We start from the raw sequence: 14,014 nt of genomic DNA, 5'->3' as shown, positions 1-14,014 counted from the left end.
AGGAAGGAAGGAAGGAAGGAAGGAAGGAAGGAAGGAAGGAAGGAAGGGAGGAAGGAAGGAAGAAAGGAAGGAAGGAAGGAAGGAACGGGGAATGTTGTCAGTCTCCGGCTTGCTGTCTCCCCTAATGGTTCCCTAACTTTTTTTTGGAGCCCTGGCGCTACTAGAGAATTCAGAAGCAGAGATGCAGCCCTTTAGCAGCTTTGCCTGTCCTGGCAAACACGTCGGGGTGGACGGAAGCTGAGTAGAGACGATCCCAGATGTCAAACCTCTAGCTGTCCAGCGACCACGAGCTCCCAGCTTCAGTTCTGGGGAGACTCCTAGAGATAAGGAGAAAAAGCAGGAACAGCCTTCTAGACGCCGCCAACAGCGCGGCGCCAGCCCAGCCCAATCCAGCCGACCCCGGAGATATAGACAGGACAGGGAGAACAGAGGAAGCCCCTGGTTGCCTGCTGGCCGGGAAGACTCAAGCAAGTGGTCCTTGGGGAATTGGAAGTAGTTTCCCCTAAAAAGCTCCCCACGGCCGGAAAGGGGCAAGAACTTCCGCGGAATGGACCGAGTCTTGGTGAGAAGTTTCTAGCTCCTCTTTTTCCAGCCTAACTGCTCAGCAAGTCCTTTAATTTCGCCCCACCCGGGAATCGCCCCTAAGCTTTATCTAAGCGCAACCTCTCGTTGGATAAATATTGTGTGCTACTTCGATTGAGTATAGTGATAAAAATAATGAGGATGAAAATGTTATCCTCTGAGCAATCCGTCTGCAGTCCTTGACACTGGAAGCCTCTTTACTTAAACGAAGCACTTTAGGTCCTTACAGCCTTGAAACAACTTGAGAATCATAGAAAGTCAGATCTGCGAAAGAGGTCTTACAAAATAATTCGTATGATTTCTCATTTTACAGAGAAAACTGAGACTCAGGGAAAGAAGGGGAATTTTCCCAAGATCGCATGGCTTGTTAGTGGCATTGCAGGTGTGTCTAAAATCTAGGTTTCCTGACTCCTAATCCCATACATTGCCTTTTTCCTTTACCAGACTGAAGTAGAAAGGACAGGCATGCCTTTTTTCAGATGAAAAGAAGAGGTTCCCCTAATAAGAGGCAGTTAGACTAGAACTCAGGCTTTTCACCCCCACTGTTAGGCAGTGTTGTTCAAAGAACAAATTGGGGGTGGGGGAAGCGGAGAGGGAATCCCCAGTGGATACGGGGGGAGGAGCTAAAGAAAGTACTGACAAAGGAGCTAAAGAAAATGAAGGTGAGAAAAATGAATAAATTAGAGATAAAACTCGGCCTTCCCCCCCCCCACGGGAAATCTAAGTAGGGACCTAACTTGGCATCTTTTCTAAATGCACATCTTACAGATTGAGACATCGTGTAGAGAATTCTTTCCTCAAGAAGGATAAGAGCAGTTGAAACCGAAGGTGGGCCCACGCTCTTAGGAAGCGAAGTAATGCTTGGCTGACACATAGTTGGGTCTCAATAAAGCCTTGTTGGGATTGGTTGAATTGAGTTAGCCTTTCACTAATGAGGTATGGTAATCTTTTTTCCTCCTTTAGGAAAAGGAGGGTTTCTTTTTATATTTGATTGAAAGGTATGAGTGTGTATGGACCTTTGGGGCCATTACAATTACAATCTGGATAAGAGGTGAAGGGAGGATCCAGGGCTATATATTCATATGTACACCATTGTTTTATTTGTTTGTTATCCTGGTCGTTTTACCGAGAAAAGGAAAAAAGTCAAGTATAAGAAATTAAAATATCAGCTGAACGACCTTGGGGAAAGAATTTTCCTCCTGCGTCTCAGTTTCCTTCGTAAAATGACAGCATTGCACGTCCTACTTAAGTCACTCAGTAAGGTCCTTGGAGGAATCATAGCATCATAGGACTTTATGCTCGGAAGGATCTTACAGCACATTTCTTTTTTAGCACCTTCATTTAACAAAGGGAGAATCATGACCAGAGTAGTGAAGGAGTGTGATCTTCCCAGGATGCCTCGAGGAAGAGGAAGGATGTTTGCTCGTTAACTAAAATAAACCCAACTAAACTTATTATGCTTTGAAAACCTACTTAGGGAAGCAGAGGTGGGAGACCACAGGTCACATCCTCTCCCCAGGAAGCTACAACTATAGGACTGAACGGTAGCGGCCTCTACCGTGGTCTGAGGATCTTGAATTGGATTCATCCTCTAGAACTGGGTATATCCGACCTCAGAGATAATTAGTCAGTCCTCCACCTCCTTGTTAGGAGGGGGAAAAAAAGGAAATTGGGGTCTAGGGAAGGGAAGTAACTTGCCCAAAGCCACTCAATGAAGTGACTGAGCTGGTACTAGAAGAGGAACGATGCAGAATGTGTCTGTAGGGATTTTTTGCAAACAAACCCCGGAGTTTGCACACTGTCCAGGCTCAGAAATCCAAGCAGGCCTACATGTAGCCTTACCGCCTCGGGGAAGTGGGTTTAGGGTTTGTGTATATGTATCTCCCCTTAATCTCTCAAGCGGTCTCAGAATCCCCCAGGAAGCGGAGCTGAATGAGCTAGGCGCTGGGCATGGCAGGGAGATGGGGAGAGAAAGGAGAGGTGCCTGGGTATGACAGGCAGGGAAGGAGAGAGCCTTCGGGATTTTTCCCACCCTTGAGCATTGCTTTCTAGGATACTAATGAACAATTCAAGATTGAGCTGCGTTCTCTCCAGGAATAGAGGGGTACAAGGTCAATATTTCAGATAAATGCACCCTACTTTTCCTAGGCCAAAGGCCACTAGAAAAATATCCCCGAAGGCCACTGCCCCCGCCCTCTGTGTCTTCCCGAAGCCGCTGAATCCTTGATTCAAATGTTGGAGACCTGAATCTCCTCCTTAATCCTGTACCCTCCGACACAAGGGTCCACTTTTCCCTTTCGTCGACTTTTCCGGGGCCAAGGGATTGATGCCAAATGCAGGATCCCGGGACGTCAATCCCGATGGAAAGGAATCTCCCAGCTCTGATTAGAGTGGAGAACGAGCAATGGGTTTGGGAGACTTGAGATTAAGGAGTAGTCCGTCTCTTGTCCTCCATTCCAGACCAGGACAGGGAGTAGGGTCCATCAGTACCGCACGTCCAAGCACCCTATCGCGTCAAAGAAGAAAACCTTCCCCATACGTTTTTCCAGACGGCCTCGGCGTACTCCCAGAAGCCGCAAAGGCTCGGAGATCTAAGCCTCGACTGTCCCCGCCCAAACTGGGGCTAGAGAGTCGGGGCGGGGGGCGCTCCGTGTAGTTAGGGAAAGTTTCGGGGCACCCTTAAGCATAACTCCGGCAAAGTCGGAGCAGGGCTGTGGACAGCGCTCTGGCTCAGCGCCCGTCTATCCAGCCATCCGACTGGGAATCAAGAAGGCACCCAGAGCTCCTAGGGTGCTCTGAGACCGGGATCTGAGGTTTTCGCAAAGCCCTAGGAAGGAAGTTTTGTCAGCAATTTTTTCTGTCGGATGATTCAGTGTTGTCTCTTTTTCTTCTCCTTGGGTCTCCGAATTTTTTTCGTATTATTATCATTTTGCTCCCATTTCTCTTCTCTATCCTGTATTTCTCCCTACCCTATTTCCTTCCCTCTCTGATTTCTTTCACTCACCTGTACCTAGAAGATGCAAATAAAAAAGTCCCTTTTTCTTTCGTTCTTTTGTTTTTCAGTCCTGTTCCTCTTCCCTGTACCTTTGTGTGAATATTTATTTTCTTCTTCCTTTTTTATGTCTTATCTTTTTTTCCTATTTTTTTTTCTTTCCTCTATAGATTTATCACACTAGGTCAGAGGATCTCACAACCAAAAAGTGTCTTACAGGATGTCTCCTGGACCAAACAAATACATCAGTCCCTTTTAAAAAATATACAAAACGGAACAAAAAAAAAATTTTTTTAACTGCTCTTGCTTGACTTCCCCAACACCAAGCTTGAACTAGTTAGTTGTAAATTCGCTTTATTGTTGATGTCCTTCTTTGAATGCAGCCTAATCAACATGCCGTGTATTACAACAGCAGGGATCCACTACCGTCTGTTAGCTTATTTAATCAGTATTTTTTTTAAACTGTAAAACTGTAGACCAGTTAATTTGCAATTATGAAAATGGAACTACTTCGAAATCTCTCCTGGTTCCTGAGGGATTTCTCAAAGTCTGCAGATTTCACCTCACTCTAAACAGCAGATTCCAAATAGTTTTCTAATGACTCGGTTGCCCATTGACCCAATTTAAATATATATATATATATGAACATTATATATATATATATATATATATATATATATATATATATATATATATACGAACATTATTGTGTATGTATATGTATGTGTGTATAGGGGAACCTGAACAAAATGAGCTAGACTGTTTTCCTGCCTCCAGTTTATGATGACTTCCTATTGACTCCCGGGATTTAACAGGAAATTGATACGATATAAATAGATAATTTCCCTTTTTTTTTTTTTCCTTTTTGTTCACTGGCCGTTTCATTTGCCTTCCATTAGATCACAGGAATTAACTATAATCATGCTTGAGCAGTTAGCTCATTTTTATAAATGTATATGTGTAGTGTGTGTGTATACATGTGCCACAGGTGATAGATACCTGCTGGGACTGACTGGATAATGTCAAAGAGGCTTCTAGAACAAACACTCCAAGATTCTGTGGACATGTCTAGTGAGCCTAGGAGACTCTGAAGTCCTAGGATAGACTAAAAGTTTCTTGGGGGCAGAACTGTGTTTTATTTAACCTTGCATTCACTCTCACCCTTCACCCTTTATCCTCCACATACAAAGGCTTCACATTTAATTATTTATTAGTGACTTAAGTCAGTGAATTGTTTTCATTATGGAACAGAGGCCCAATCTGTTATAATTATCTTTTTAAAAGATGTTGTCTTTTGCATTCAATAAATAAGGAATTAGGTTAGTTACATTTGATCGGATCAAGCCTAATTAGATTAGATAAGGAATTCCAAAGTCAGCATAACTTTATTGGACAGAGATCTGGAAGAGTCAGGAACTTCTGCATTGAAGTCCTGAATCTCATACATTCTGGGTGTGTGTTCCTGAGCAAGTCACAACCTCTCAGTCCCCTCAGGTAACTAACTCAGCAAACTAATGGGGAAGACAATGTGCAAACAACCATGTACAAACAAACTATATACAAGGTAAATTAGAAATAATCAACAGTGGGAAGGGACAAGAATTGAGAGGGATAAGGAAAGACGTCCATAGAAAGTGTAATTTTAGATGGGACTTGAAGGAAGCCAGGAAAGCCAGGAGGCTGAGAGGAGGAAGGAAGGCACTCCAGGAGTGGGGGACAGCCTGTAAAAAAATGCCCAGAGGTGGGACATGGAGTGTCTTGTGGGAGGAGGAACAATAAAACAACATGGAAGTCAGAGTCACCGAATCTCATTAATATGTGGGGGTGGGGAATAAAGTGTAGGGGTAGATTATAAAGAATTTTGAAAGCCAAACAGAGGGTTTTATATTGGATCATAGACATGATAGGAATCCCCTCGAGTTTATTTTCATTTCTTTGGGAAATATACTCTGAGGGGAAGATCAACCATAATTTAAAATCTTGGGGAATTTCCTGGAATGATGAGAGGTTAAACGGCTTCCCCAGAGATGAAGAGTTAGCATCAAAAACATGATTTGAATCCCAATGTTCCTGCCTCTGAGACATATTCACTATGCCAGTGTTACCTCTGTGAAAGACATTATGAGAAAGAAATTAAGCAGCTGGTTTGAGATATTAGAATGTTAGAACTGAAAGGGGATTTAGACATCTGATATAGATCTCCTTGTACAAATGAGGCAGCTAAGACCAAGAGACTTAACCAAATGTCATATGGATTGTAAATGAAAGCTAGGAATAGTTTCCCAGGCTAGAATTCCGTCCCTCTGAGAGAGAAAGTCCAGAAATATCCTTAAGTTGTCTTGGCTTTTCATGGAAGGCCATGGAACTCCTAAGACACTACAGGAGATCTCAGCAGCTCCTTCATTATCCTTTTTGTGATAGCTTCCTTAGTAACCTACCAACTTGTTACTGCCATATTACTAGAGCAGTCAGTGTCTGCTGAGGTTTTCCCCACTCCTGATAACTTGCTATCTCCCTATCTAATCTGGTTGACAACATGAACAATCTATTAGACCACAGCATTTTACAAGGGAGTGGGGTAGGAAGGGGAAAGAGAAGAGGAGGAGGAAGAGGAAGAAGAGAAAGAGGAAAAAATGGAGGAGGAAGGGGAGGAGGAGGAGGCTGGGGATGCAGGCTAAAGCCCAGAATAAATGCCTAGCTGTTTCAGTGGACAGCGAGTGGGGTTGAATCCTAAACTCAAAGCAGTAAAGTTTTAGACTCCAGAGTAATATGTTCAAAACTCGTCCAATTCTATGTAATCAGTTTTGGGTTTTGTTTGTTTGTTTGTTTGTTTTTGCTGATGGTAGTTATTGTTCTTCTGTAAGCAATAGCCATAATAAAAACTGCTAGGTTTCCAAAGTGCTTTACCAGCACTGTTGCATTTGATCTTCACAACAACCCTAAGGATAGAGCAGATTGGAGGAGGGGGTATACAGTGGGATGACTGTTTTGGGATGGTGGGTAGGGGAAAAACAGGGACAAAATTGGTAATTCAAAATCTTGCAGAAATGAATGATGTAAACTAGAAGTTAATAAAGCATTTGATTATTTTTTTAAAAAAACCATAAGGATAGGTGCTGTTATTATCCTCATTTTAGAGATAAGGAAACTGAAGCTCAGAAAAGTTAGGTTATTTTTTTTAATGTAATTAATTTTTCATTATATTTTAAGTTCTGAACTCTCCTTTCCTCTCTTCTCACTCCACATGAGAGAAGAGCACCATTTGACACAGATTTTATAGAGAGAGACAGAGACAGAGAGTGAGAGAGTAATTCCATACCATGCTTGCTTCTATTTATTAGTTCTCTGGAGGTGAATAGCATCTTCCTTCATAGGTCCTTTGTAGTTGATCTGAATATTTACAATACTCACAATATGACAATAGCTTAGTCATCCACAGTTAATCTTCAGACAATATTGCTGTTACTGTATACAACATTCTCTTGGTTCTGCTCATTTCATTCTTCATTATTTCATGCAAGTCTTTAAATGTTTTTCTAAAATCAACCTGCTCCTCATTTCTTAAAGCACAATAGTATTCCATCACAACCATATACCACAACTTATTCATCCATTCCCCAATCAATGGGCATGCCTTCAATTTCCATTTCTTTGCCACCACAATAGGAGCTGTTACAAACATTTTAGAACATAAAGGTTATTTTTCTTTTTCCCTGATCACCTGGAGAAACAAATCTAATATTGGTATTGCTGGGTCGAAGGGTATATACAGTTTTATAACTCTTTGGGCATAATTCCAGATTCTTCTCCAACATGGTTGGGTCAGTTTACAGTTCCACCAACAGTTTATTAGTGTCCCAATTTTTCCACCTCCCCTCCACCATTTGTAATTTTTCCCTTATATCATTTTAACTAATCTGATAAAAAGTTAGGTGATTTGCCCAGGGGCACATAGCTAATTAAATATCTGAAGCAGGATCAAAATTTTTATTTTTTTCTTTAAACTTTGTTATTTTGAATTTGATGAATATCAAAAAGCATGAGATTTCCATATATACAGAACAGAAAAAAGGACTATACATGAAACTGTTAATCTTCATTATATAGAAGTTTCATTTTTAAAAGAGAATGATAAATTCATATGTCATGAAATGAGTTTCAAAACTATTCCATATCTCCTAAATTTGACTCAGTATTTTAACCTAGGTCTTCTTATTCCAGTATTCTATCATGTGCTTGTTATATATAAAGCGGCAAAATGTTCTATGTGGAGTCTCATAACCATAAATGTTTCAAGGGACCTTAGAGGTCACTTAGTCCCACTCATTTTCCATTTTGCAGTTGAGAAAACTGAGACCCAGAAAGAAGAAATGACTTGGCTAAGTTACTTGGCTAGTTAATGGAAGGGGGAGAGGGAAAGAAGGTCTTCTGTCTCCTGGTCAATGTTCTTTTCCTCCAGTTACAACAGTAAAAGCACAACTTTGGCATTAGTACTGAATTGAAAGACAAACAACTTGCATTCAGATCTCAGTTCTATTTGTTGTCTGTAGATATATCATTTCCTCTCTACATGGAAATCAGTTTCTTTTTTCTTAACCTCACAATGTCTACTGTTATTGACTACTCTTGCCTTCTAGATAATCTCTATACTCTGGGTTTTCAAAACACCTTTAGTTCTTCTACCTGTCTGATAGAGGCTTCTTGCAGATTCCACCTGAACTACTGAAATGACCTGATTCATTTCCCTTCATCTAGCCTTTCCCCTTTCTAATCCATCCCCCTTGAAGCTGACATATTGATATTCCTAAATCACAAATCTAATTATGTCATTCTCTTGTTCAAGATGCTATAGTGGGTCCCTATTGTCTCTTGGGAAACATGATATTTAAAGTACTTCACAACCTAACTTCAAACTATTTAATTACTCCTTACCATACAACCTAAACCTAGCCAAACTAGCACACTTGCTATTCTAGATACAACGTTCTATCCCTCACTACATTTTTGACTTGGATGCACAGTGATGCAGGTGCCCCATAACTGGAAAACTACCTCTCTTTAGCTGTGCCCATTGGAATTCCCAAGAGTTCAAAGCTTAACATAGTGCCACCTTTTGCAAGGAGCCTTTCACAATTCCCCTGTTTCTTGGTGCTGTCCCCTTTCCCAGAATCAATTTTTTTTTATTGTGTACTTATTTATCTGTACACATGTTGTTTCCCCTGCCCCTGCCCCCAGTAAAGATGTAAGCTCTTTGAAGTCAAGGACCATTTTGCTTTTATCTTCATTCACAGTACTTAGAATAATGTCTGACATGTTACAGGTATTTAATCAATGCTTGTTGAATTTTCTTATTACTGTAAAATGGGAGGGATTAGAGCATCTCTAAGGTCTCTTCCAGTTCCTTCAAAGGCTCCAAAGCCTGTGAGCTAATGAGCATGTGGTTCCCAGGTAACAGAAGCCCCAGAAACTGTTAGCCTCAGATCAACAACATGCACATGAGACCCAGGGTAGGATTATAAACTCAGCCTCTTCCTTTTGGTTCAGAGTGCCCTGGACACTACCTGCTGGGGTAAAATAATGGGCCTATCATTCAATTGTTTTAAAAAGAAAAACTACAAGAGTAAATAAGCCCCTTAAACAATGAAGTCATTATCACAAAGTCAAGTCTGGGATATCTTTGGAGCCTAATGGGATTCAAATTGATTTAAATTGCCTTTTCAGTCTAGGTCTTCTTGGCATAATGAGGTCCAAATTCGTGTTCATTATGATGTTAGCTAAGTTGGGATCCTTCTTCTATAGAGGCTCAATGTTCCTGTCCCCAAAAAGATGGTAATTATAAAATTATAAAAGATGGTAATTTTCTCCAGGCTTTATGAGTAACATACAAAGATTTGGCAATGGATTTCAACTGAAACATTTAGATTCGAGAAAATACTGGAGTTTAAGGCTGACTATAGATAGCAATCTGGGAAGGATGTGTGTGTGTGTGTGTGTGTGTGTGTGTGTTTGCTCTCTAATGTCTGCACATGTGCTTGTATATGAATGCTACCAAATTGAGCTGTGAGTGGGGGGGGGGGGGTAATGTAACAGAAAAACAAAACAAAAAAGGAGAGAAAAACATTTTCCCTTTTCTCTTTCCTTTTCAAAATTGGAGAAAGAAAAAAATGAAGAAAAATTTTACTTACAAAGCTCTTTACATTTCCAACTATAGAAAACTTGATGATATTTTGAACAAATCAAGTATTATGTATGTATAGTTATATGTTCCTGGTATATAGTTACATGTTCCTAAACTAAGAAAGCTTTAGGCTTACAGAAGAGTTGTTTTTTTACATTCATGACTTCGACATTTCCAGAAGTGTTACATATCTAGTAAGAAGCAGGAGAATTTGGCCAGAATCAGGCCATGCTAGGCTTTCCAAGAAACTGTGACTCTATCTTTTTTGGGGGGTGGGGGTAGCAAAAATTTATGACCTTCATGGAACCCAGCATACTGAAAGAGGAATAAATGAACAGCAGAGCCTGAGACCCAGATGAGAATTTTCACAATTTGTGGGAGTGATTTTTCCACATAGAGATTTTTCTTGTCTTTAAAAAAAAATGTTTTTACAACTCTCCAGATTTTCTCTGAATTCTGCTTGTAGCCTGGAGTGTTTCTGAAATAGAAAACAATGGTCTGAGCTCTTGTAACTTTTCCTCTCTTTAAAACTCCCTTTGCTGGCAAGGGAGTGAGGTGCAATCTAAGGCCAGGTGTACATCCAGCTGCAGAGAAAGGACAATTATTCAGCTCTTTCTGTCCTCCCAATTAACCAAAAGTAGAGGAGATTAAGAGAGGCCTGTAGGGAGAAAAGGAAAAAGAATTTATAGGGATAGCAAAATTGAGCTTCTAAAGAATAACAGAATGTTAAAACATGAGAACTTGGGGATGAAGATCATCTAATCCAGAGGTGGGGAACCTGTGGCCGAAAGGTCACATATGACCCTCTAGGTCCTCACGTGTGGTCCTTTGACTGAATCCAAACTTCACAGAAAAAATCCCCTTAATAAAAGGATTTGTTCTGTAAAACCTGGATTCAGTCAAAAGGCTGCACCCAAGGACTTAGAAGACCACATGTTGCCTCAAGATTCGCAGGTTCCCCATCCAACCCTTCCATTTTATATGTGAGGAAACTGAGAGGCATAAGAAAGGGAAGACCTTTGCCTCATTTCACATAGGGAGCAGAGGCTCAAACCTTCATCTTCAGACTCCAAGTCTAGGGATCTCTTCTGGGCCTTTCATGGAACAGAAAAGATTTTGGGAGGATAAAGAAGTTAAACTGAGAGAGGAAATGGAGAGATCAGAAAGAAGCAGGAACAACAATAATTTAAGCACTTTACATATAATAGCTAGCAATAAAAAATAACTAGCATTTAGATTTGTGAAGTACCTTACATGAGTTATCTCATATTATCTAATTTGATACAACAACCTTGTGAAGTATTATGATCTCTCTTTTAAAGATGTGGGCTCAGCAACTTCACATTCACAAAGTTCCATAGTTAGAGTTAGAGGTAAGGTTTAAACTCAGGTCTGTCCTGCCTTCAAGTTTAATACTTTTCCCATTGTATTCCCTTGCCACTCAAAGGCAGCTTTTGACCTTTAACAAATACAGTAGACTCTTTTTTAAAAGCCTAAATGATGTGAATATGTTAATTAGCTAAAAACAAATGAATAGCATATTAAAGATTCATCCATCCTACAAATACATATTGAGTTCTTGCCATTTGTGGAGAATCATATAAAAGGAATTACCAAAAATTTGAGATAAATAGTTCAATATGTCAATGCATTTGTGATGTCATTGACTTGGATTCTCCCTTCAGTGGTACGTATTATAATCTAACCATGTTCTCCATTCCTGTATAATTCTTGTCAATGTCATTCCATGAAGGGTCTACCTAATACACAAAGGCATTTCCTCTAGGACTTTTAGTATTTAATAATAATAAAAGCTAGCATTTGTATAAGACTTGCTATATACCAGGTGCTTCACAAATATTATCTTATGTGATCCTCACAATAACCCTGGAAGGTAGATGCTATTATCATCCCCATTTTATAGTTGAGGAAATTGAGACAGAGGTTAAGTGACTTATCCAAGATCACATAGCAAGTAAGTATCTGAGAATATATTTGAATTCACATCCTTCTGACTCCAGTCCCAGTACTCTATCTACTAGACTACCTAGTTGCCTATTTTATAGGTAACAGTACGACATTCAGGGTTTCCATTTGTAGATTCATCACTCTCACTAAATGACTGGCCTGACTGTATACCTCCTCCTACATTTTTTTGGATGATGATACTTGCACCTCTTCTTAAGTATGACCTTATTAATAATAAGCCATAGGCTACTTACCTCTATCATGTGGCTTTTCATTGCCCTTTTCTTCACCCATAATTTTGATTCTTTGGATATTGTAGTATTCTATGATTCACAGCATATAATTTTTGCATATTTTGCACAATTTCCAAATACAATCCAGTCCACTTTCTTCTTCCCTTTTTGCTCTTAATGTATAGAAATTTTTAGGTTCTTGACATACACATGAGAGATAACTTATTGGAAAGAAGCCTTTAATGCAATTTTGCAAATGAGTGGATTTTGAACTAGCATTATTAATAGCTGCCATATCTTACCACTTGACAAGGAAATTATGTGTTTCTATCTAAGTGTCCTGAGCTTTCTATCATGGTAATTGCTTTACATGAGTTGATCTTCTGTAGGAAATGGTAATAATCAGAGTTAATGTCTTTATAAATATCCATTTTCACTACCAATAGCTTGCTTGAAAAGGTAAAGTTTGAACTACAGTAAAAGTATGCCATGTCTTCTCATCTTCATCCTAATTTGGTGCTGATTTTGACCTTTGCTCTAGCCAGTCAATGGTTTGATTGTCCACAGACAATTAAGTCTGAAGTGACTCCAATCTTATCCTTCCTCTTAAGACATAATCAATTTTTTGTGATGTTTTATGTTCATCATTTACAATCCCTTTTGATCCTTTTCATTCCTTTTTTTAAATTAAATTTTGTTTATTTTTAGTTTACATCATTCATTTCCACAAGATTTTGAGTTACAAATTTTCTCCCCATCTTTCCCCTGCCCACCACCCCAAAGCAGCAATCCCACTGTATACCCCCTCCACCAATCTGCTCTCTCCTATATTTTCCCCCATCCCCCCTTCGACTTTCTGGTAGGGCAAGATGGATCTCCATACCCCAGTGCCTGTATATCTTATTTCCCAGTTGCATGTAAAAAATAATAATAATGATTATTATTTTTTTTAAGCATTTGATTTTAAAGCTTTGAATTCCAGATTCTTTCCCTTCCTTCCTCATCACCCACCCTTACTGGGAAGATAAGCAATTCAGTATAGGTTGTACATGTGTAGTTATGCAAAACATTTCCATAGTGGATGTATTGTGAAAGACTGACTATATTTCCCTCCATCCTATTGTTATGGGAATGGGAATTTAAGATCTTCTCTGCCCCTAGGCCCTTTGATAGGCTTAAGTGACTCTGAGAACCTTCCTTGACCTGAAAATATACTCTGACCCCTAATAGGCTGAAAGTGGTCACCTGGAACCTGTGGGGGGAGACTTGTTTTTCAGGAATGCCCACACCTTGATACTTTGTGATTGGGCAGTGGGTCAAGAGGGTTGTGACATTCTCTGAGCCCGAAGAAGGCTATATATACCCTGATGTGAGGCTTTGTTTTGGGGCTCACTTTGAGAAAAGTTGTGTGATTTGACCAGATGAGACTCTGGACAGCCATTGAGCCCCCTCAGCTTTGAAAACCCAGATGTTGGTGTTTCCCTCTCTGGTAACTGACTAGGTATGGATGTAATGATCAGACAGCTGGAAGCCTGTCTGCTGATCTGTTTCTCCATCTGCTTTTAACTTCTGCTTGTAACTCATTTGTATTCTCTGAAGTTTGGGGTGCTGACCTTTTCCCCCTGAACTAGGTAAATGACATATGTTTGATTAAGGCAAGATCGTTAACCCATTTTGATTTGCTTTCCTTTAGAAAAGCAGATCTAAGAACCTGTGTTGGCAGCCATCCTGGGTATGCTAGAGTGCTTGCTGCTACACCTATCCTGCTCCCCCACTTGTTCTTTTCTCTACTTTGACCCTGTCCCTTTTCAAAAGTGTGTGCTTCTAACTACCCTCCTCCCCCCCAAACTGCTCTCCCCTCCATCATCTCTCCTCTCATCCCCTTTACCCCTACTCTCCTGTGGGGCAAGATACCCAATTTAGTGTGTATGCCATTCACTACCTAAGCCAAATTCAATGAGAGTAAGGTTGACCCATTCCCTTTTACCTTCCTGTTCTTCCCCTCCATTGTAACAGTTATCCCTTGCCTCTTCTATATGAGATAATTTACCCCATTCTGTC

The 14,014-nt window shown here is 40.2% G+C and overlaps 1 pseudogene; it reads left to right on the top strand.

Annotated features, from left to right (window-relative positions):
• Positions 1 to 2,971, top strand: part of LOC138141900 (large ribosomal subunit protein eL14 pseudogene) — a 27,945-nt pseudogene extending 24,974 nt beyond the window's left edge.
• Positions 2,972 to 14,014: the final 11,043 nt, after the last annotated feature.

The sequence above is a fragment of the Petaurus breviceps genome, unplaced genomic scaffold (genome assembly GCF_028583685.1).
Source record: "Petaurus breviceps papuanus isolate PSGF00001 unplaced genomic scaffold, PetGlider_PUasm1.0 90504, whole genome shotgun sequence".
Taxonomy (NCBI): domain Eukaryota; kingdom Metazoa; phylum Chordata; class Mammalia; order Diprotodontia; family Petauridae; genus Petaurus; species Petaurus breviceps.
The sequence above is the reverse complement of the archived record's forward strand: the minus strand, read 5'-3'. Positions and strand labels throughout refer to the sequence as shown.